General features: G+C 50.5%; 1 protein-coding gene across 2 annotated transcripts in view; it reads left to right on the top strand.

The window, feature by feature from the left end:
* Positions 1 to 22,949, top strand: part of bdg (sodium-dependent transporter bedraggled) — a 196,377-nt gene that overhangs the window by 107,393 nt on the left and 66,035 nt on the right. The window contains exon 1 of one of the 2 annotated variants that reach the window (XM_065437074.2): positions 17,404 to 17,589. The exons of the other annotated variant lie outside the window; for it this stretch is intronic. The gene's annotated coding sequence lies outside the window, so the exon portion shown is untranslated. Of the gene's footprint in view, positions 1 to 17,403; positions 17,590 to 22,949 lie in introns of those variants that run through there. 2 annotated transcript variants of the gene reach the window in all.

The raw sequence follows: 22,949 nt of genomic DNA, 5'->3' as shown, positions 1-22,949 counted from the left end.
TCGCAGAGCTATTTTCGCTCACAGCTTTCACACATGCGTTTGCGGCAGCGCGGTTTCCGTCGCAGCGATGCGCAAGGTTGCCTCCTGTTCACGAAGTATCCGTGCCTGCATCGTTAAATAAAAACAACATCGAAACTAGACAAATATTCGAGTTTTTCTATTATTATTCGATAATAGAATTGGTACACCATTCTTTAACGTGTAAATGCAGTGAGACTTTACGACAGGTTGCAGAAACGGTGAGTGAGGCGCTGGCACAATACCGCAAGTATGGTGCGTGCGGCTTGTGCGGCGTCGGTTGGGTGGTTCTGTTTAGTACACTCAAGTATCGTTGTTACTCTTGAAGCCACAACTTTTTTTCCTGGATGAGCATTTGCTTGTGCAGAAGAACAACCTACTATTGAGTGTGCATGTATAAGCAGCTGGCGTAATTTGTAGCGATGAAGAGGTTGACGACGGTGGCGGTCAAGTGGGCACGTGCCTTATGTTGAATCGGCGTCCTTCTCCCGACCTGGATAGCGTGCAGCTTCTCCCTTTAAACGAATTCTGTAAGTGGAAGAAAAGAAAAATGATTATATGAAGCTCCTAAGCCGCAGACGCTGGTGGGTACGCCCTATTAAGACATAACTAAAACTGGCGCGTGACATTGCTCCACAGGGCTACCAACGCGAGGTAAAACAGGGAAGCGCCTATTTTGACGGCGCTTTGTTTCGTCTCACATTGCCCCTCCCACATCGCGCCGATCGCTGCGACTCGGCGACGGCGCGACCAACTTGTCGGAATCCAGTCGCGAAGAGTCCACAACGTCGCGGCGGTCGCTGAGCGACGCAATTCGCTGTGTCGCGGACTGAAAATCGCACCATGTGAAACAGCCTTGTGGCGGACGCCTCGCGCCTGACCGTTCACACATCTCGCGGCGGGACGAGGGGGAGGACACGTGCTTTCGCCGCACAGCCCCGCGAATGATGATAGTGATCTAAGGAAAGGAAGGACGCTTGATTCTGCAACCCGTCTGGGAGCACGGCGAAGCGTCGTCAGGGGAGAGGGAGTGGGTAGTGAAAGATGATAGAGAAAGAGGGAGGATGTGGCCTAATAGACTCCACTATGCGCGACAGGTGGCAGTCCTCAGTAATGTTGCCAGCGTTGTAGCGGGCGCTTATAGGGTGTCTGTTCCCGTGGAACTTATAAACTCCAGCAGGCTTCGCAGCGCAGGGAGCTGTGGACACACTGGGAACAGCAGGTCAGTCTCTGTGGCCGCTGGAAGGCCGTGGCGTCTGTAGGTGTTGATCACTGTGGAGCGTTCCTGCGCCAAGGATGGGCAAGCACAGAGAAGGTGCTCCAGAGTCTCGGGGTCCCCGCACCTCTTGCAGGCAGGCGACGTGGTGCGGCCCTTGGCTTACAGCCGGGCCCCCGAGTGGCTAGTGGCAGGGCCCCCAAGCCACTTCCAGAGAACGGCCTTTCGAAACAGAAGAGACCGTTCCACACTCCTGCGCTTGCGGACTGGCTGCACCCTCGAATGAGTGCATATGCTCATTAGTGTTTTCCTCCTCAACCTTCTCTCACTCTTTCAGTGCGACTCATTGCGTTTTTCTTCTGTAGTTTTCTTTTTTTCGCACCGTTTGCCCTCGCGTGGCGCGTATAGCGTTCGTCGTCGCTTTTTGGCGCGAAATGGGGCCCTTGCATTGCACCCGCTCCGGGCCGCGGTGTTTTTCCGCTGGTTCACGCATTGCGCCAGAGAGGTCACGCCGCACCCTTCGTGGCAGAGGCGAGAAGGCGCCTCGGTCAAGAACAAGAAACGATAGTGGCAGCACAGCGCGCTGGGGCCACAAAAACTACAACGACAACAACAAACAACAGTGACCGCCGGCTTCTTGCTCAGTCCTCCGTAGTGGTTATGCCGTGGTTTAAGGAACAAACAAGCTCTATGCCAAGCATAGGTGGGACGGAACATGAATTGGTTCGGCGATGATGATTTCGCAAGACGGCGCTTGCCGTCTTGTGTGGAGGATGGCTGACCCTGTAGCAGTGATGCTGTTTTCCTCACCTCCATGTTCGCTCAGGAAGATTGCGCGCGCTTTTGTGTAACTTCATCTACCGATGTGATGTCGTCTATGTAGTATGTCCACCGGCGTGCTTTTTGACGGTCGCCCCTTTGTTGTAAAGCTAGTTCCCTTGTTGTCCTCCTCCTTTGTAAAGGAGAAAGAGGAGGGAAATGAGTGTTGCTAGCTGCAGGAAGACCTACAGGAAGATAAGTTTGACTTACAGATACTGCCGATGGTTGCTACGCCCGAGGGTCACTTATCGAACGTGGTGTACATTATCAACACTCGGCCATAATCCCTGAAAGGTGTGATAAGAAAAGTGGTGTTCTAATCAGCATGTAAAAATTGCTAGGATATTAATAAAAATTCGAGGACGCTTAAGCTTCGCCTTTAATAGTGGAGTGCGATATAGCATTCAAATATCCCTGACTTGGGGGGGGGGGGGGGCTTCTCACGCTTTCCGGCAACTCCACCTTATGTAACCGTAATCTGTTCCTGGAAACGCTGCCGGCGAATGCTATGCACGAAGGTGAGCTTTCTGGTTCTTTTCCTTTCCTTGTAACACCACTGCAAAACCATTTGTTGGTACTACAAGGAACCGAGCGTGACGCGCCGCTGCTGCTAAGACAGACCTCTAACGGCAGCTGAAAAAGGGGTTTGTGTTTGAGTTTCCGCGTAACAGAATCATATATTTTCTCTTATATTCAAATTACAATCTGACTCTACCGTGTTCGTAGGGTTGTGTGTAAGTTTTAATTTACGAATTTTCTGGCGCATTCTACCTTGAGAAATTAAGTTAGTTCCGTAACGGTTATCGCGTTAAAAAGTCGTAGTTTCGCCAGAAAGGCGAAGCATCGATTGGGATAGCAAATTAGTGGAAAACTATACGAAGTAAGGATAGTAGATATATCGGCCGTATGTAATTTGTAAACATTCGCCTACTAACTAAATTAACAAGCATGGTGTCTCGCGCGCACAAGGAAACGAACAAATCTCACTCGATGACCGCGCACACGCGCTGTCAATACGCTGCAGAAAGTGCGGCAGCAGCAGCGAGCGAATTGACCTTCGTGCTGCCTATCGCTTTAACGTGAACAAAGCGCGCCGAAAACACAGCGCACACGAAGCTATCAGCACTCGGCGCACTCTGGCCCCATCGCAAATCGCTTTCAAGATAGGGCCCGCGCGTCTATGCCTTAAAGGAACACTAAAGTGAAAAATGATTTCTTCTGCATCAGTGAATTACCGTCCTATAACACCAAAAACACCACTCTTACAACGATAAGACATTTGGTAAGCCAGAAGGAGCGTAAAAACGAAATACGGGTGGCGACGCCTACTTAAGTTCCCGCACCTGGGTGCTGTGACGTCTTGGATTTTGATGGCATCTTCTAGGGCCTACTAATTATATATAGCGGTACAGATTGATTACATTGTGTTCTGAAGGAAGCAAATATTAAACATGGCAAGTTTCGGGAACCCTTATTCAGCCAACGCGGCCCAAATGCGAAAACATTCTTTGGAATCCCTGACGTCACGCTGACGTACCGGCGCCGGGGTTTTGGCGCGAAATTCAAATACTGATGCTTGGAACTTCATTTTCTCATCTAATAATCAAACTATCTTTTTGAAATGACTGCCTGCAGGGTTCTCAAACAATGCTGCATTAGTCTAAACTGATTTATTGTTTCGCTTTAGTGTCCCTTTAAGCACCACTGCAGGAGTAGAACGCCCCGTAACCCCTCCCTCACTCCCTTCCTCCCGGTGCCTTGCGCGTGACGGAAGCTTCCCTCTCTTGTGCCCGCGTGATTGAGCCACTATCGTCGGCTCACCCTCGTATGCTTTCACTCTCACATACAGCATACGTCGTTCGGCGACGATGGTATCGCCCTTGGTACCGAGCACCACGGCGATGAAGACGGCAGAAATGATCCTGGAGTGTCCATATAATTCTATCGCCATAAAAGTTTAAGCCGTCGCGCGCGCGGAATGAATGTATTGTATCAACTCCGCATGATGAAATTGGCAAACGAGAAACACGCAAACCAAGGCCCTTGACCGAAAGGAAAGTTTGCGTCGAAAAAAAAAAAGAACAGTTCCGTCGTCCGAAAGCTGTCTCGATTACGACGAGGCGTGTGTTCTATAGGTACAACGCCCGGCTGGCCGCGGTCCAACAAGAAATTTCTCAAGCGAAAGTCGTTTAGGTTAACCGAGCAGCACTTTATTCATCAGCATACCATATGGCAGCAGCTTTGCTACACTCAGCGGTTCGTAATCAAGTGCACGGCCCATATTGCCAGTCTTGTACAAGAACAAATAATCTTCCGAAAAGTACATGATTATTCGTAGAGAAGGTAGAAAACAGAAATTGCGAAGAGAGGGACGAAGGATTGTCTAAAGCTCTTTAACTATACTCCGTTCCGACTGTCTTCCTCGCGTTATTATAAAGTTAGGCAAGCGCAGTTAAAGGATAGCGGCTTTATAGGCTGGTTCTTCAAGCCGCTTTATCCCTTCTCGGTGAACCACCAGCTTTCGCGTGGCGAAAATCTCGGTACCATGCAGTCTCGAAAAGATGCGAGATATTTTTTTTTCTTTCTTGCCATTAAAGTGTAGACACTGAACAAACAGTTTAGTCAGCAGTATACATATGACCTGCTTGTTCAGAATCTAAATGACTCGTCAGCTAGTCACCAATGATAATGACTGCACGACATGCTAAGTAATCAACGCGTCTGCGTATACAATGAGCACGCGCACATTATGCTCTTAGTTTAATTGGGCTGAAATCAGGGCAGCGGAGTACCTTAATTAGTACGTATACGATTTGTACGTGGTGCCAAATCGTGTATTTGTGCATGGTGCTGTACAGTGTCCACGTGCAGTTGCACAGGAGGAATATGCTGTGCAGCAGCTCTCATCATTACCTTATTCATTACACGTTCACTTTCCTACCCTGTCTTCGTCGTTCCCACAAACATATTATCCTCAGCATGGAGTCTAGCCTCGCCCCTCAAGCTGACCTCTCCTCCTTTCTTTCGTTAAATTTCATCTCTCTCCCTCTATCGGTGGTGTTCTCACGGTGTTGTATGTGGTCCGGAACCGCGAAACGCGCCGTTACGTTGCCATCTCTCTCTTTCTCTCTCTTTCTTTCCCTCTCTAAAGACACTGTCCTTCTCAGCGAGTTACCTCCTCTTTTCGATATCAAATACGTGTGTTGCTATGGCCTCTTTCATGAGCCGATCCTGGAGATAGCGCAGTCTAAAAGAAATGTGGGCCGATCCCGAAGGTTTTGCAGTCTTAAGAACTTGGGTCCATCCCTAAGCTCAGCGCAGTCAAAATATTTAAGCAGTCCGTCGTTCCTCACACTCCCCGGCTCTCACGCGAGATCGAGATGATGCGGTGGAGTGACGTGCGCAGTGACTCCCCCCACTCTCACTTCCAACTCGCTCAGGAAGACATTGTCTTTGATCGACTTCAACTAGAGTTTGAATCGTCTTTCAACTTTTTTCTTCTTCTATACATTCAGTTCACTGTCCGCGCACTCGTTTGTTTCGCCTGGTGTTATCAGTGCTTAAGCGTTGAAGAATGTATAGTTTGTCGACAGGCCGACGGGACAGTGTATCTATATATATATATATATATATATATATATATATATATATATATATATATATATATATATATATATATATATATATATATATATATACAGTGGCGTAGCAACAGGGGGGGCCGGGGGGCCGGGGGGCCGGGGGGCCGTGGACCCCGGGTGCAAGGGACCAGTGGGGAGGGGGGGGGGGTGTCATATACGTCTGAGTACACCCTTTTCCCTTTACACCGGCTACACCGGGGGGGGGGGGGTTACAGAAGACCTATGGGCCCCGGGTGCCAGATGACCTAGCTACGCCACTGTATATATATATATATATATATATATATATATATATATATATATATAGTTGCCGACATTTTCAACTGCATTAAATTAAATCATCCATTCAAGTGCACGGTTGTTTGCATACGTTTGCTTAGTACGCTGTTTCTGTCTGTCTTTGGGCTTGGTGTACCCGCTGAACTAACCTTGGTTCTCGCATCGCCATTGTATGGGTGGCCCTCCTCCTTTCGTATTCACCTTACACGAATTCAAACTCATTGCATTGACCAGGCCCTAAGCTGCACGATCGAACATGATCCACGGCTCTGATCCGCCATGCATGGCCAAAACCCCGCAGAAACGCAGTACGCACACTTCGCGCCTGCGTCAGCCGAAAGCTAACATAAAGCTAAGACTTTATTGCGGGTGTTGTTTTCGTGATCGCGGTGCTAACCCGTCCTTCTACGGGGGTGTTGTCGTGGGAATACTAAGTTTCGATGAGTGTCACGGCACCGAAACACACCTGTGGCTACTCCCTCGGCGCCATGCGTGCGTTCTTCCTTTAACTGTTCTGCGGCCGTCGACAATCGACGTCCGAGCCCCTGGCCTCACAACCTTGTTTCCTCTTCGCGTTCCCCTGACGTTCTTCCGGTTTGGGCTCTGATTCAGGATCGCCATTTGTCAAGCTTCCGCGGCGCCTACTATAATATCTGCAATGCGCGTTGCATGCTCATATACACGCCTTCGCACCAAACGCGCAGTCAAATCAACGTCAACGTGAAGCAGCTTTCCTTGTCGCTTACTTTATGTTTGTTTCGTGCACTGCATGGTGTGCGGCGTCGGCCTTGTTTTCTCTTTCGTTTTCTCACGGTTCGCGCGTAAGGAGGTGACGCAGAAGGCAGGGCCCATCACGCGTCCGAGGCGTCGGCGTCGCTGGCGAACGAGGAACACCTGGTTGCGCGCGTCGAAGCTCGTGTACGTGCACGATCGAACGTATAGCGTTTAGTAGTGCACCGTGCACTCCAATCTCATATACTGGGAGGCAGCCGCTGTTCTTTATTACTCCCATTCTCCCGCGCAGCTTTTTCTTTCTGCAATGAGATGGGAGACTGATGGGGCGGGGAGAGGGAGGGTGAACCGTTTCGTAGCGCGGACAACCCGGAAGAACCGACATCGAATCAACGGTCAAACCGGGTCGACCGTGGTGGTGGAACCTTATCTGCTGCACGGCGGCCAGCTAAATTTCTGTTTTATCGGAACCGGTCATCGCCGGGAAATGTGGGGGGAGGGGGGCTGAACGAGGGAGGTGGCTATAAAACGTGGGCCCAGTCCCTTCCCTCTCGTTGATTCAGCTCCCCTCCCCCGTTTTCCACGAAACCTCACGCCTCATGTAGGAGGCTTGAACGAACGAGTCTTACAGGTGTGTACTGAGAGAGAGAGAGAGAGAGAGAGAGAGAGAGAGAGAGAGAGAGAGAGAGATTGCACCAGATCTTTGAGAAACGGACGCGTCCGGAGCGAGATTTCTTAGCTGCATACAAGAAGTCAAATTACGGCTACCTGTATACGAATCAGAAAGCGCTGAACTCCTCAAGTCAGGAGCGGTGGCCTACCCATCTCTTTGAACGAAAACTGTTATATGTGTGTTCTTTTTTCCCTGCTGGAGTTGACCCACCTATCTGACTAAAACCTCGCGGCCAAAGCAAATACGTTTGAAAGGAATTCAAGGTCCGCGCTTAATACCGATATATGGGAAGAAAGAGGCGTGGGCTGTTGAAATATACAAAGACGGCAAAGATAGCTAGTGACCAAAACCTGTATTGATGGTGCTAATACCGTCAATACGGTGTTAGCACCGTATTGTATGTGTGACTAACAAGTGAGTTACATAGTTGAGACTACGGAGTTGATTTAGGGAGTGCGTGTAAAGCGTAAACCGCACTGCCGCGCCTCTCAGAGTAACCCATGCATGGAGGAAATCGTGGGAATGGAACCGTGCAGACGAGGACGACGGAGGATTGCACAAGTTAAATCAAATTCCGAGGTGTTGCAGGCCTAAAACCACGATCTGATTATAAGGCACGCGGCCAGGAAGAGGGGGGGGGGGAAGTGACCTTGGTTTAATTTTGATCACCCAGGATTGTTTAACCTGCTCCTAAATCTATATATGGACGAGAGCGTCTTTCCGTTTCGCTTCCATCGAAATGCGGCCGCCGCGGCAGCCCTCGACCTTAACAGCGCAAAGCCATAGACACTCCATAAATCGCCGTGGCGTGTATGGGCAGCGGGTTACACGAACTCGCGAAGGGTTTGTGCAAGGTAAGAAATGGATGAAGTCGCACCGCAGGCTGCATTTTTTTTTTCGGAACACGCGTCACATGTGTCTGAAAACATATATATGCTAGCCTTACAAATTTCTGCTCTGCAGGATTCGCGTCCATCTGCGACGCATTTACCGAACGCCGATGTATAGAGATATCCTCCAAAACGCACTGCCTACCCATGCACACAAAACATACCGCACTATACATAGCTCATACCGCGCTATGTATGGAAGAGACGGTTCCCCCAAGTGCACACAGTGCGGAGGATACCCCAATACACCCCATACACTCTGGGACTACCCGGGAAGTGAACGCTCACTTCACAGCTATACTTAGGACACTACCAAAAAGACCACAGACACACTAGAGGAGTGGCTGGCTGATCCAACACCACGTTATGGGGCCGCGTTAACGGAGCTTACCACGGTGCTTGGGCTTGCAGTGCCACAAGACGCGGACCAAGCCCGATCAAGAGTCGACGCCACCAACGTCGCACCTTCAGCCCCGTTTCTGGCAGCCTCTCATCACCACCCTAACGCCCAGTAGCCCCGGACAAGGGGCCGGAATGAAATAAACGTCTCTCTCTCTCTCTCTCTTCGTGATTCCCAATCTATAGTATAGGAACAGGAAGAAACTTTCCACATAGAGGACACGTCTTTTGGAACTGCAGCACTCTTAGGTTACAGCCCATCGCTCATCGGACGTGTTTATACCGAGGGGAGCCCAGCCGTGCTAAACGAAAGATTGCCACGCGCGGCAGCTGACCTCCGAAAGGTAAAAATAATAATAATAATAATAAAGAGAAGAAAGAAACGTGAAAGATTCATGTGGACAAAGTGGCTGCCGCGTTTTTCTCGTACAGCACGGGGAGCCGACACGTGTGCTCAGTCGTTCGATCTCTCCAGAGCTTCGTTTCATTTTTATTTATTTTTTTTTTCGATTCCGATGTTATGTATCCAGGTGAAAGGCATCAAGGGCATAAAATAAAATAAAAACAAAGCTAGCGAGAGAAGAAGCGGCCGACGGGTCGGGACTCTCTCGCTTTTTAACGATCCCAACTCGCGGGAGAAAGTCGCGTCGTCCATCTTGTCGCTTTTGTGGGTCACACGGACGCCGGCGCCGCGTGAGAAAACCGTTTAGCCGGAGCGCTCGTTCGCATCGCCGATCTATTTTTCGCCCCTTGTTAGTCCCTGGCTGCGTCGCGGTCGACGTCTTGTCGTCATCATCGTGTTCCGTGTTATTGCGGAGTGGTCAAACGCGAACGAATAATAAGTGTTCGTTCTTATATACCGTGCTGTCCCTTTTATCATTCGACACGCTCGCTGAAGCGCCTGCGCTTAATTGGAGACACTTTCGCGGCCGTTCGAGTGTACTCGGGCCGTAGGTGCGGGGAGAGTACGCATGCGCGTCACGTATGCCGTTGCGATAGTGCCGCCCTCTTACGATGCTTTGAACGGAGGCGATTAGGCAAGAGGAAAGTGTTTGGTCCGGCTGGGTGCCCCGCTTCGAGCATTCGCTTTTCATCGCCGAGCCGTCGATGCCGACTGGTGCAGCCGATGTCGTAGTTCTCTCAGCGTATGCAATGGAGATGTTCAGTGGGGTGTATGCAGTGGGGGTGCACGGGGTGTTCCAGCTTTCATGTACGAAGCTTTAAAAAGAAAGAAAGAAGACTGATCATTCTACGTGAGTAAGACCAAATGCACGTTGTTTAGAGTGTCGCTGATAAACCGGCGGTAACCTTTTAGTCCCTGACATCGAATTAGTGGTTTAAAGGCAATCAGCTAACTTTTCTTTTATCGTTGCTCTATTGGTCAAGAAATCGATCAAGGCACTTGTAGAGAAGCATAAGATACGTCAAAATGAGATGTTTCCAGCAAGGCGTCCACATGGCGCGCTCACTTTTTTCTGGCGGAAAAGGAAAGCCCGCGAAATGTGAAAATTGTCCGCAGCCACGAGACAGCAGCACCATCAAACAGACCCACTGGTTGGGAAGCAAGCTTTTCATCTCGGGCATCTCAGTTACTGCGAAGCCGTATAGCAGCTGCGAGTTCGCTCTTTCCGCGACGCGTTTTCATGTCAGGGACTCAAATATTACGGGCGGCTTTTCAAGTATACTCCGAACAACACGTATACTTGTTCTCATTCGCGTGGAATGATCCGTCCTCTCTTTAAAGCTTCGCGCATGATAGCCGGGGCGCCCTGTATGCACCAAATTACCGATGTAGGCTACACGCACGTTCAACTCGCATGCGACAGGGGACTGTGCCTTTGTTCTTGTCATGTCGATGACGTTGGCGTTGTCCGGTGGCGTGGAGAGAGGCGACGCTTCTTCCGCGAAGCCCGCGATGGCTCTTTGTCTTGTCCTTCTCGTGCGGGCCATTTTCTCGTAGAAGCGGACGATGGGCACGGACGGGGGACAACATGCGTGCCCGGTGCGGTCGAGGCTGCTTGCGAATGGGGTCAGGTGCAGGTACTCACCGGAACGATCTCGCGATCTCCGCTTTTCATTTCTTTTTTTCTTTTTGTAGGGAGGATTTTCCTTCCTTTTACGCTATCTCGGCGCATGCGTATGAATTCGCGCATACGCTATAGGGTATCGCGTACCGATAAGACTCGCCGAAACGACGCCAGCGCGCATTGTATAGAAAGGGAAAGCGACGCCGGTTACCCCGCGAGCTCCGTTATCGAGCTTCCGATACGCGGAGGCAGCAGCTTATAAAGTGGAGGAGGATAGAAGAACGCCGAAGCGCTTGCAGTGAGTTCCAGAAGCATGACTTTACGGAAACGACGTATACCGTATACTATACGCTTGCGTATGCGAAAACGTGGGCGTTTCCTCTATGCAAGAGTCTTCGGGGACGGAAAGTTTCTAAACAAACGCGAAGCTGTGCGCCGCGCAAGTCGGAAGGTGCGTGCGAAGAGTCGCTCTGTCCGGCGCCGTGGAAGAAGGGAGTACACGCAGGGTTCAAGGGGGTGGCCGTGCTTTTCAAACGGCGGGATAAAAACGGTACTCGTGACCGACTTATGTGCGGCCCGCGTGGCATGTCCCTATTGCCCTCCTCTCTCTCTCTCTCTCTCCATAAGGAACGCGCTCGCAGTCTAAACACCTGCACTTTCCCACGCCGCCGCCACACAGCCGGCGTTTGCAGGTGTGCGCATACGTGTATACCGGGCTTCGCGATTTTCTCCGGCACGCTTCGTATATGCAGCGAAAGTGATAGTGATAGCGATTTGCGTCGCAGGTAAACGAAGGACTTGCGCCGCCAGGATTAGTAAAGCGGGTCATTGCTGTTTATTAACGGGAGACACAAAAAGAAGAAGACGTTGGAAGGTCGCTGAGCCAAGGCTATGCTAACCCATTAAGCGCGCGCTAACTGATCTTAACGCGAGCTTGAAAAAACGCGCGTGCTCCTACAACGAATGCATGAAAGGCTCGACGGAGGTGGGGGAGGGGGGGGGGGGGCGGAGAAAGAGAAAGCGCAAGGTCTAGTCAACAAGGACGAAGTGCGAAGCGAAACAATCACGGTAGTAGGCTACGTCTATATTTATCATCGTCGTCGTCCTTGCCATGCAATCCACCGGATTCATAGATGCATTGATCCACTGATCTGTACTATGTTTTGCCCCGTAATGTATAGAGATCAGCGTATTGATCGCTCTACTTTCTCGGAGTTGTGGTCGTCGTCGACATCGTTGTTGCTGCTGTTGTTGTTTTAAAGAGACTCTTTGCTTTCGCTTCTCATTATTCAGATGTAAAACATGGGAAGGTAGTCTTCGTACGAGCCGGCCATTCTGAAATCCTAAATTCGTTCCTCAAGCAACATTCAAAAAGAAAAAAAGAAAATATCAAACTGTACGATACGCACACGAACACGAGTGCACAAAGACTGTCTCATCTACGGGCGCCAACACTGAAAGCACAGTACAGTAACTATGAGATGGTCGCAGGAGGGAAGGAGTCCACACAAGTCTGCTCACTATGCGTATATACGTGAAGACAACACCAGCGTGAGATCAGCTCGTCAAACAAAGAAGCGCAATGTAAAAGGCAGAACTGTAATGTATCTTACAGGCAGTTTATAATATTACACTCTACTGCAAAAAGAAAAGGGGGGGGGGGACGCGAAGGGCGCTTACAGCACGCCTCTGCTTGTCAGGGTACGATCACGGTCCAAGCGCTTTGTTCACTGTGAGAGGACGTCTGTGAAAAAGACACTCGAATGGTTACCCAGGCGAAGCCGCGGTTGGTCACATTGAGTACATTCCACGATAACATGCTCTACTGAAGCGCCGGAGAAAACGCGAACTTCCCCACGTTGTAAATACCGTGACATGGCACAAGCTATCAGCTATATTGGGCACTATAGGCAATTCTATATATGCTAAACATTATCGTTGGTAAACAATGCTATCGAAACTGCTTTGAATACGAGCGGAATGATAACGGCGCTGAATCGATTAGGAATAAGAGTTGAGCACTTTCACTGTTTCGAATCTATGCAGTGAACTAGGGTGGTTGCATGCTCTAGTTGGTAATTCATTATAAGAAATGACGTACAGCGCGAAGGACTACGAGAGACGACATACTACACAGCGCTGTGTATGTCGTCTCTCGCAGTCCTTGTCCTTCGCGCTGTACGTCATTTTTTGTCTGATCTATGCATATTTTTTAGAATAACGAGCATATATTTGTTCTCCGTTTTCCAACAAAGTGACCTGGAAGACTTCCTTTTCTTTGACGAAAAGATAGCCGTGTCCTGCGGCGTGGCTTCGTTATACTGGCTTCAATATGTGCTATCCCCCTGATTATATTGATTTCTGGACTGCGTAAATCAATACTCGTCTCGTTGTTCAAAAGGGCCCAATTCACAAAGTCGCGTACAATAAACACCTCTTTTTCTCACTGCCGTGTTTCTGAAAAGGAAACTGCTTCTGCTTCCTTCTTGCGCTGACTGAAAAGACACTTAACCATAAATTGGGATGGACCCTGTAATAAAAGTTGCGAGCTGACATGCGCGCATTCGCCAAATTATGCCAGCCCACGCATGGCCAAAACGGTTATTGATGTGCGGTCACTGCGTTGCTATCGCATTTGTTGCGTTTTTTTTATTTCAATTACATTTAGTCTACAACAGCAAGATCGACACACCTGCTTCGCAGTGACTACAACCGAGTGCTGTCCGACGAATTTCGAGCAGGGGTGCTTTGCGGTGAAATCAGCTTGGCATTTTTTTTTTCTCGACGCCATATAGTGCTACGCGCTGATATGTGTTCTTCTTCCCTTTATTTTTTCTTTAACAGATGGTGGTCTCTTACATTGCACCGTCTTTCCTTCGTAAGTTAGGTATCCCAAGATGCACGAGCTGAGTGTCGCTTGAAAAAGATCGATATATGCTGTATATTTCGCTAAAATGATGGCATATGGCTGTCATTTATAAACGACTTCCATTAGAAAAGCATTAGGGACCTAACATAAAGCCGACAAGAAGCAACGCTCATTAAATTTTTCTGTTCATCTTTGCAGCGTACGAGACGAAAAAAGCTATTACTTAAGCTTTTTTTTCTTCACCACTATGTAATGCGCTGTCTGTTTACTTAAGCTTTTTTTTCTTCACCACTATGCAATGCGCTGTCTGTTTATTCGGCAGTGGAAAATGACTGCGGTTAATTTAACGACGTACCTCGTTTTACCAAACAGCGCCTTTTTACTCCTAACAATCGGCTGCCGCAAAGCTACAAGGTCGTTAGAGTGCAGCTTCGTGCCCGTACGTGTATTTTCTTGCCGTTTGCCTTCCTTCTGAATGAAGTGCACTCAATTCAGAGAAAGAATAAAGAAAAGAAAGGTAAACGTGCAATGGAGGCTTCAAATTGAAACTTCCCGAGTAGCTTCCTGCGTCTAGCTCGTTAGTAAAAACGAGCGGCTGCTTTTTACCACGCCTGTATGAAGTAAACTCGCCGCGGAACGAAAGAACGGAAGAGAAGTGGCGGCTGGAAAACTAGCGTTTGATTGCAGAAAAAAAAAAAGAAAGCGAAGCCGCTTTTATGGCGTTTCCTATCACTGTTTTTTTAATGAAAGGAACTGTAAATAGAAACACCAACTTTGTTCAGACTAGTAAAATAGTCTTTCAAAACTCTATTATGGCTAATTTCATGATAAGAATACCCCGTTACTGATGGTCTTTAAGCTAATAAAGTGAAGAAGTTAATTTTTCATAAGGGAAAATGACGAACAATTTTTTGTATCTGTTTAAATTTTTCGCCGTAATCCCAGCGGCGTTACGTCACTCGGACGTCACGAATTTCAAAGTATGTTTTGGTGTTCAGGTCGTTGCATGTGGCGCCATAAAGTTTTGAAAGCTTGGCGCAGTCAGTCATTGGCTATTTTAATACGCAGTCTGGTCCATACCTACCGATGAAAAAAAAAAATTAACTCGGCCCAATTAAACGCCGACAAAATGCGTGACGTCACCACGAGTTGTACGGGAACTACTATGTGGTGTTGCCACCCACTTCTCGTCTTTTTTCTTCTTCTTTTGTGTGTGTTTCGTGCTGCATGTTTCTATACTGCATGTTATATGTGCGTTTTTATAGCGTAACATGCACTGATACAGCTCGACTTACTTCTCTTTCTTCTCTTTACAAATGTTCATATTTTAAAAACTTAAATTCTGGGGTTTTACGTGCCAAAGCCATGACATGATTATGAGGCACGCCGTAGTGGTGGACTCCGGGTTAATTTTGATAACCCGGGGGTCGTTAACGTGCTCCGTATATACACGGGACGTGGGCGTTTTTGCATTTCGCCCCCATCGAAACGCAGCCGGGATTCAATCTCGCGACATCTCGCTTAGCAGCACAACACCATAGCCGCTAAGGCACCATGGCGGGTGGTTCAAATCTCATTCACAAAATGTCTCTGTGTATTCGTTTTGGTCTGTAACCACATGTCTGTCTTATCGTTAGCTAGGACAGGCTTGCTATATATGCTTGGAAGTATGTGTAAACGAAATACAGTGTCCATTATGAAAGTAATGCGCATTTTCTGGGGAAAATAGATTCATTGACCGGACCTGTACGAATGGTCAAAATTCTTCAAAATACTCTCCCCCTGCATCAATACACTTGCGGAGACGTTTCTGCCACGCCGGAAAGTCCTCGGCGGGAATGTCTCTCAGGAACTCTGTAACATGTTTCTGGATGTTTTCCACGGTCTCCCAATGCTTTACCTTTCAGCGCTGTCTTCAGTCGGAGAGAGAAAAAAAAAAAGTCACACGGAGCCAAGTCGGGTCTGTAATGGGGAGGGGGGACCGCCGGGGTGTTGCTCCGGGCCAGGAAGTTGGTAACAATGAAGGACGTGTGGCTGGGGGCATTGTCATGGTGGAGCTTGACCGTGTGTTCGATATGTCAGCCCTCACGCGCGCGACCCGGCGTTTCAATCTCTTGAGCACCTCCATGTAAAAGGCTGATGTTGACAGTTTCTCCCTGCGGTACAAACTCAAGATGGACGATTCCTCGGCCGTCAAAGAAGACAATGAGCATCGCTTTGATGCGAGACTTGCTCATTTGCGCTTTCTTGGGCCGGGGGGATGATATTGTGTGCCACTCGCTGCTCTACCTTTTCGATTCCGGGTCGTACTCGAACATCCAAGACTCCTCTCCGGTTACGACAGAGTTAAGAAAGTCCGGCTCATTTTGAATCAAATACAACAATTCTTGACAGCGCAAAACCCGGAAGTGCTTTCTGATTCGGCACAAGCTTCGGGCAGACCTTGCGCATTTGCAGATCTTCGGTCACTATCTTATGTACATAAAATGTGGACATGTGTAGCGTTGACAGGGTAAAACCCTCGGCACATTTCCTGACCAGTTTTACTGCGCTGCCATGGATATACGCGTCATAATAAAGTCATGCGCATTACTTTCATGATGGACCCTGTTCATGTGGTGTCCGCGTGTCTTCGCTACCTAAATAGCCTACATCCCAATTTCATCAAAAATCCTGCCTCAAATGTGGGAAAAGGTCGCGGAATTTGTCCCTCCGCAACTACGCTGTCGGTGCCGCTGCTTGTGCGCGAAATTAAAGAAAGAAAGAAAGAAAGAAAGAAAGAAGGAAAGAAAGAAAGAAACTCCTCCTCCTCCTGATTAGTAACTACCTCGTCACTGTGTATGCGCGCCCGTTTTCTTTTTTCTTTTTAATCACCGAACAAACAGTACCGCAGTTCATCTGTTTTCTTCTACCACTGATGCCTTAAGTGAATACTAAAGAAACGAAAATAAGAAAATGTTCCGCCTTCACATAGTTTGCATACGCAAGCGACGTAGATCACTCGCGTTATTCATGAACACATGTCAAAATGACGTGATACCCGTAGGCGCAGCTTTTAGAAACAGTGAGCTATTACGGTGTTCAGAAGTGGCAAGCTCTGGTTCCACATACACAGTGCCAGGCCATATTGTACCAAAAACGTATTGTTCTCTAGTTTCACTATCTGCGACTCCTCGGTCTTCATTACTACGTCATCATTCCTACCGTCATCAAGACAGTCGCGCTCCTTCACCGGCATATGAATAAAGGTGTGCTTTATCATGCGCAGTTCGCTCCGTTCTGTAGGTGCGTTTGCCTTCTCGTGTTGAATGGGCAGTTTGTGTTTTTCGCCGTAATTTCAGGCGCTCTAAAACGCTCGCACGGATGAGCCATTTATATTGTGCTACTTCTGTTCACAAACGGCGCTTCGCCGCGCGAGAGCGTTGCACCGATCCGTAACAGCGCCGCCGCTTTAGTTGCGGATCCCTGAGGTCGCGCGTTTTCTTTCTTGATAACGCTAACTTTTCCGTCGCCGTATATAGTCTCCACTGGCACCGGAAGTGTGGACAAAGGGTTCGTGCAGGCGCTCCTCGCCTGCCCCGTTGGGTTACTGCTCCTGCAGACACCCTGGTCATGTGGCGAAGGGGCAGACTGCGTGCGCTGCCGTGCAGCATAACCCCCGTGACCCGTCCCCCTCGGTGCCCTTCCACGAAGCACTTCCGGAGGCACTACTTCCCCTGTTAGCGCTGCTTCCGCAGTTTTACGCGCCGCAATTAAACGCGCACGGGACCCGCTAATTCTTCTTTCCTGCCGCGGAAGTGGCGCCGCTTTTGCGGATGCGCCGCCCGCATTCGCGCAGTTCTTATTTCGAGAGCGCCCGGTTGCGGACGAGTGTCGCACTCGGAGGCGACGCCATGCTGGACGTTTCTCGGGCACACCTGTACATCACGTTCTCCCTGCGCCTCAGCACTGGACGCGTTTCTTGGCTGTGATCGGGGAACTCGTACAGAGTATCAAGCCATCGACGGCGGTTTTTATTCGTTATAGGTGAGTGAGGGTTCCTTTCGCAGTACGCGCTTCCAACTCATTACCTCAGTCTTGTTCGACCGTTGTTGCAACTCTGTCAAAAATACCGCCAGCCGAGAGTTTGAATTAGCTATCTGCGCGTGCGCAAGGTTGTTGACCCTATGCTGTCGCTCGCAATCGGCTATTTCTACTGCTATCAAATCTTCGCATCTGCTTATCTTTTGCACTGCTTTCAGCGCCGAACCACAACGTGTGCTATGACAATCTTCCAAAGCAGGCGTAAATCGCTGAAGTTGCTGCTCTTTTAGCGATATTCAGAAAGTGCTCGAGCACGCTCGCTATAGTCCAGCGCTTATCCTCGTTCGAAACGTTTTCATCAAACTCTGGGCTATGCCGTGGCCCGTCCGGTGTGGTGCAGTTAAAGATGTAGTTACGCTGCATTGCTGGATTACGCCCCTAAATATACATCGTGCCTGCTCTGACCATCAGAGGAGGCATGATGAGTCAGAAAAAGCACGAGAGGGGAAGACGGGTGGCGAAGCCGCCCGAAAGTTCCTGCGCCAACTTGCCGTAATGTCAGCGATTTTCACGACGCTTGCAGCCAACTCTATAGCTAAGCTTGTTGATAGGTAAATAATGACTTCGTTGCATTCTATAGGAGCCAGACTCAATCTACCAAGTTTCCACAGCTTTTCCTGCGTCAAAAAGACCAAGACACGTCACACTGGCGTTGCCACCTCCCAAGCTTGGGCTCGAAATTCGGAGCAAGGGCGTTTGGCGTTCACATATGCAATGCTTTTCTCTCCAAGCGAAATTCCATGTGTTTATTTTCTTCTTTTTATTTTTTTTTATTTTTGAGGAGTTAATACTGTATACCTGTACAACTGATTCAGTGTTGCTCGTCGCGCGGACTGCCACCGCGAGCATCGACTGAGGTAGCTCGACGGCCGGACCGCGTCCGCCTTTCCAGCCGCCGTCGTCGCGCATCCCCGCAGGAGACAAAGACAACAGCAGCGCGGGTGAGGATTCCCGATGCCCGTCGCTCTCCCCGTGTACACCACGCGACGGCGCGCCGCCGGGCACGGCAGCACGCTCGAGCGATTCGCGCGACCGGCCCTCTTCGCTCTCGCTTCTCCGGCGACGTGTGACGCCCGCGCACGCGAAGCCGCCGCGCCGCGCGTTTCCTGGTCGGTCAGCCCGTCGTGTCCCGACGGCCGGCACGACGGGCGGCTTTGCACGCGCGCTCGCCGTCCTTGGTGCTTTGCACGCCGGCTGCCTGCATGCAACTGTTGTTGTTCTTTCTTTGCGGGGGCCTCTCGCATGCTCGCCGCTCGCGGCCGAGGTCTCTGAGGCGTAAACAACGGCGCCTGCTTCTCAAAGCGTCGGGGCCAACGCGCGCGCGCGCGCGCGCTCTGGTGCCCGTGGGAGGGTAACCCACAATGCAGACATCTTGTTGCCCTCTCTCTCTCTCTCTCTCTCTCTCTCTCTCTCGGAACTGTGTTCTGTGGTTGTTTTGTTTTGGGATTTTCTGTCGCGTTGTAGAATGAACGTGCAAGATCCGCCGACCGATGACCGCGCGTCACCTTAGGGCACAATGCCTTCGTTTTGTCCCGGCCGACTGTGCACGTCCACACCCGCGTTCCCCGCGATGACCGTTTCCGCTGACCTCTGCGTTCTTCCGTTTGCTGGTGCGCGGAGTGTGGGGCGCCGGAGGATAGCGCCGCGGCTACGCGGGGAGTGGTCTGCGAGGCGTGCGCGCTCGTGATTCTGTGGGACGGAATTCCTTCTCTTGCCGACGCGACTATGGCTTTCCGGGTTCTTGTGAGACCATCGCTTGTACGGGCTCCGTTGCTTGTTCGGGCTCCATGACTGCGGTGATGCTCGCGACAAACCTGTGCCATTTTGTCGCTTTGTGTGTAGATTTTTCTGTACAGCGGCGCCTTACGCGAAACTCCTGGGATACCCCGGAAAAGGATGCTTACGCAACTAACTAACAAGTAAAATGGCCGAGACCGGTTAGGTGCAGAGGCCCGTAGCGACCTAACCTCAGAGCTGGACATTCACAATACGTCATGCTCATGCGAGAGTAAAGGTGGCAAAGAAAACGAGAATAGAATGCCGACGACCACTATAAACGCGAACGCCAGTCACAAGCACACAAATAGCGCCGTCTTGCGCGCAACAGCACTGGTGCACATGTTCTGCTCCGACACTGCACACCGTATCGCTAGCGCGCTTTCCCGCACAGCATGCACAATTGCAGATTAACACTCGCCGTTTCTGTCGCTGTGCGCGTCGTTGTGATGTGCTTTGCCATAAACATCTGACAAGGACTGCTATAGGTACAGGAATCGAATCCCGCTGTGATGGTCAACCCGAACCACAATGCACCCAGAGCTATCGAGCAAGCACCAGAAGAGACACGTCGACCTGCACAGTTCTCCGCTGTTGTTTTCCATCTGTTTTCCCTACGTAGGCGCATTGCAAACTTGAGGAAACAACTGCGACTATTTCCTTGGCCCATATTCGCGCCTGTATACTTTCCCGCACTGCCCGGCACTCATGATTCCTTACAGGTAGCACGCAAATGTCTACCGCCAAATCGTCTCGAGTCACGTTCGGCCTGGTGGCCATGCGATTCAAAGGGGGACTTCGCGTCCAGGGGCAATTGACGTCGGTTACGCGTATACGCCTCGTAGTTTCAGCCTGTGTTACTTAGACAAGTGCTCCCGATTCGCGTTTTCCGAAGAACGGCGGAGGCTGCCGCAGACATTCGCAACCTGCACAGACATATCTGCCTCGGACCGGAACTCCCGTCCAACATCGTTGGATTTCAGAGGAATTCGCAACTGGCATTGTACCCTTCTTTTTAAACTTTCCGTTTCAGTAGTTCTCTAAGCAGAGTTTTAGGGACTTTTTAGCTGATACCCAGGCGCACTATGAAGACCCGCCAACGAACGGAAAGGTGACCGCGCGTCTCCCTGTGTGTGTATATCACATGCAACACGTGAGGGCGTGCGCTCTACACCTGAGCGCATGCGGAGCGACCTTATAAACAAGAATCCGCCCTCGCCGTGCGGCGGGGCGTTCAACTGCGCGCCGTCGACGTGTGTGTGTGCAGCCGCTGATGCGGAACGCCAGCGCGACGAGCAAAAAGCTCGTTTCCTGCTGCCGCTGCTGCACTTGTGTGCGCGAGTGGCTCGTTCTACGCAAGCCGCCACCGCTGTTCACCTCTTCCTCTCTGTCGCCCCTTTCTCGTTTTCGCCTTCCTCTTAGCGTTGTTCCAGGAAGGAGGAGGAAAATAAGAGGACCCACCTGTGCGGCCGAGTTCATTCGCTACCCCCGAAGCAGCGCGTACAGCGCGCCCTCCGAAACGGCTCGTCCCGTAGCGCGGCCGACGCGTACGCGCGCCGTTTCGCTCGAGGGATTCACGTGACTTCATCTCCCCCTCCTCTACTGCTTTGCCGCCCTTTATGCATTACCCTTGTGCAGTACTTGCCCACAACCTCCTATATGAGATGGTCATTAAGGGTTACGGACTGGATTCCAAGGAGAGAGAGACAGAGGAAAGGGGAAAGGCAGGGAATTTAACTAGAGGGGAAGATCCGGTTTGCTACCCTACGCTGGGGAAAGAGGGGAGGGGAGGTAAAGTGATAACAAAAGAGAAGGGAAGCGGTAACAAGGGGCGGCAAAAAGTCAGGTGGGCGGATGAGATTAAGAAGTTTGCAGGGACAACATGGCCACAATTAGCACATGACCGGGGTAGTTGGAGAAGTATGGGAGCGGCCTTTGCCCTGCAGTGGGCGTAGCCAGACTGCTGCTATTGCTGATGGGGATGATGCATTGGTTTGACCGCATCTCTTTGTCTAAGGCAGACGTATTTCTGGTTGACCATACAAGTGGGGTTTTGCTGACCGTGGCTGAGGCCGCTCTGCTGCTGTCTCGTCGAATAGCTCGCACGCAAGACAAGAGTCGCATGACGTATCTACTGGTACGTGGCCTCGTCTGTACAACACTTACAGATGTGCCGGCTGTCGCCTCTGTTCTCTACGGAATTACGCAGTGAAACAACCGACGGTGCCCAAATGTCCTCGCCACAACGAGTAACACGCCTTCAAGCGCCTAATTCTTTTACGAGCGAATCTTTCTACGTCTTCGTTCCCGCGACATTCGGCGCGTCTGCTCTGTAGGCTTCTTGCCGAGTAAGGTGAAGCCGACCTTGGAGATGTTGCAATAGTTAACTGCGTCGCCGAACCCGGAGATGACGTGGCGAAAAGTGGGCCGAACCCGGCGACTGTGTAATCCATGGTCGCTTGGGTCACGTGGGTTGCTTGGTGGGGATTTCGGAGTCTCGGTTGATTCTAGGGCGGGCACCTGTTCGCATTGCTGCACAGCGCGCTGCTTAACATGAACGTGATAGTCCGATAGTTGGGTCCTATCTTGCGTATTTAATTAACAGCTTTACGATGGCTTCGCTTCACATTTGATTTCAAAATGTGCGTTGTATCTGGACTTTTTTTTATTCTTTTTTTTTTTTGGTTGACGAGAAACAGCTGAAGAATCGTACCAGCGAGACTCCGGACTGAGCGTCTCTGCAAAAGCTTCATTGCGTTTATCGTTTGTCTGCAAACAAAGTTGATCACTGTGGCTCTTTTCGAGGTTTCATGGCGCTTGGACATTTTGTCCTGTATGTGACAGAAACGTGACACCAACGGGCCTCTGATTAATATTTTGTTCAAGTGTGCTTGTTTACCGTTGAGAGTGTCGTCCAAGAGAACGGTGCTCTCGTTCGGAGTTTCGTCGAACGCGTTCGCAGCGTCCGCATGCCTGATCGGCGGCTTGACTGCTGTGAAGAGCAAAGGGGGCGGTCGCGGGCGCCTCAGCGACTGAAGTAGTTGTAGGAAGCAGACCCACGGCAGTGACAGTCGGTGCTGCCTTTTGCGCGTGTACGACATGTGCGCGCAGCTGCATTACGACGCTGTGTACGCGGCCGGCGCGTCCCACACGCCGCGACTAAGAAGAGAGAATTTTCCGCTCCGTCTAACGGCCGTCCTCGCACATAACCTTGCACTCACTTCCCTCGAAGGTCGTCTGCGCCGAGCCAGCGTCGTCTGCTAGCGCGCGCGGAACGGCGAACACTCTCAAGCGCATACGTGCTCCGAGGCAGGTATGCCCGCGAGCGCGCGCGCACACACACACACACGCACACATACACACATACGCACACGCACACATACACACATACGCACACACGCACGCACACACGTACGCACACACGTACGCACACACATACGCACGCACACGCACGTGTGCTGCGGGAGCACGCTTTCGCGCGACCTCCGCGGGCATAAAGGGCACAAGGGCGCTTCCTTCAGGGTGTA

Source organism: Dermacentor albipictus, chromosome 5 (genome assembly GCF_038994185.2).
Source record: "Dermacentor albipictus isolate Rhodes 1998 colony chromosome 5, USDA_Dalb.pri_finalv2, whole genome shotgun sequence".
NCBI classification, from domain to species: Eukaryota; Metazoa; Arthropoda; class Arachnida; order Ixodida; family Ixodidae; genus Dermacentor; species Dermacentor albipictus.
The sequence above is the reverse complement of the archived record's forward strand: the minus strand, read 5'-3'. Positions and strand labels throughout refer to the sequence as shown.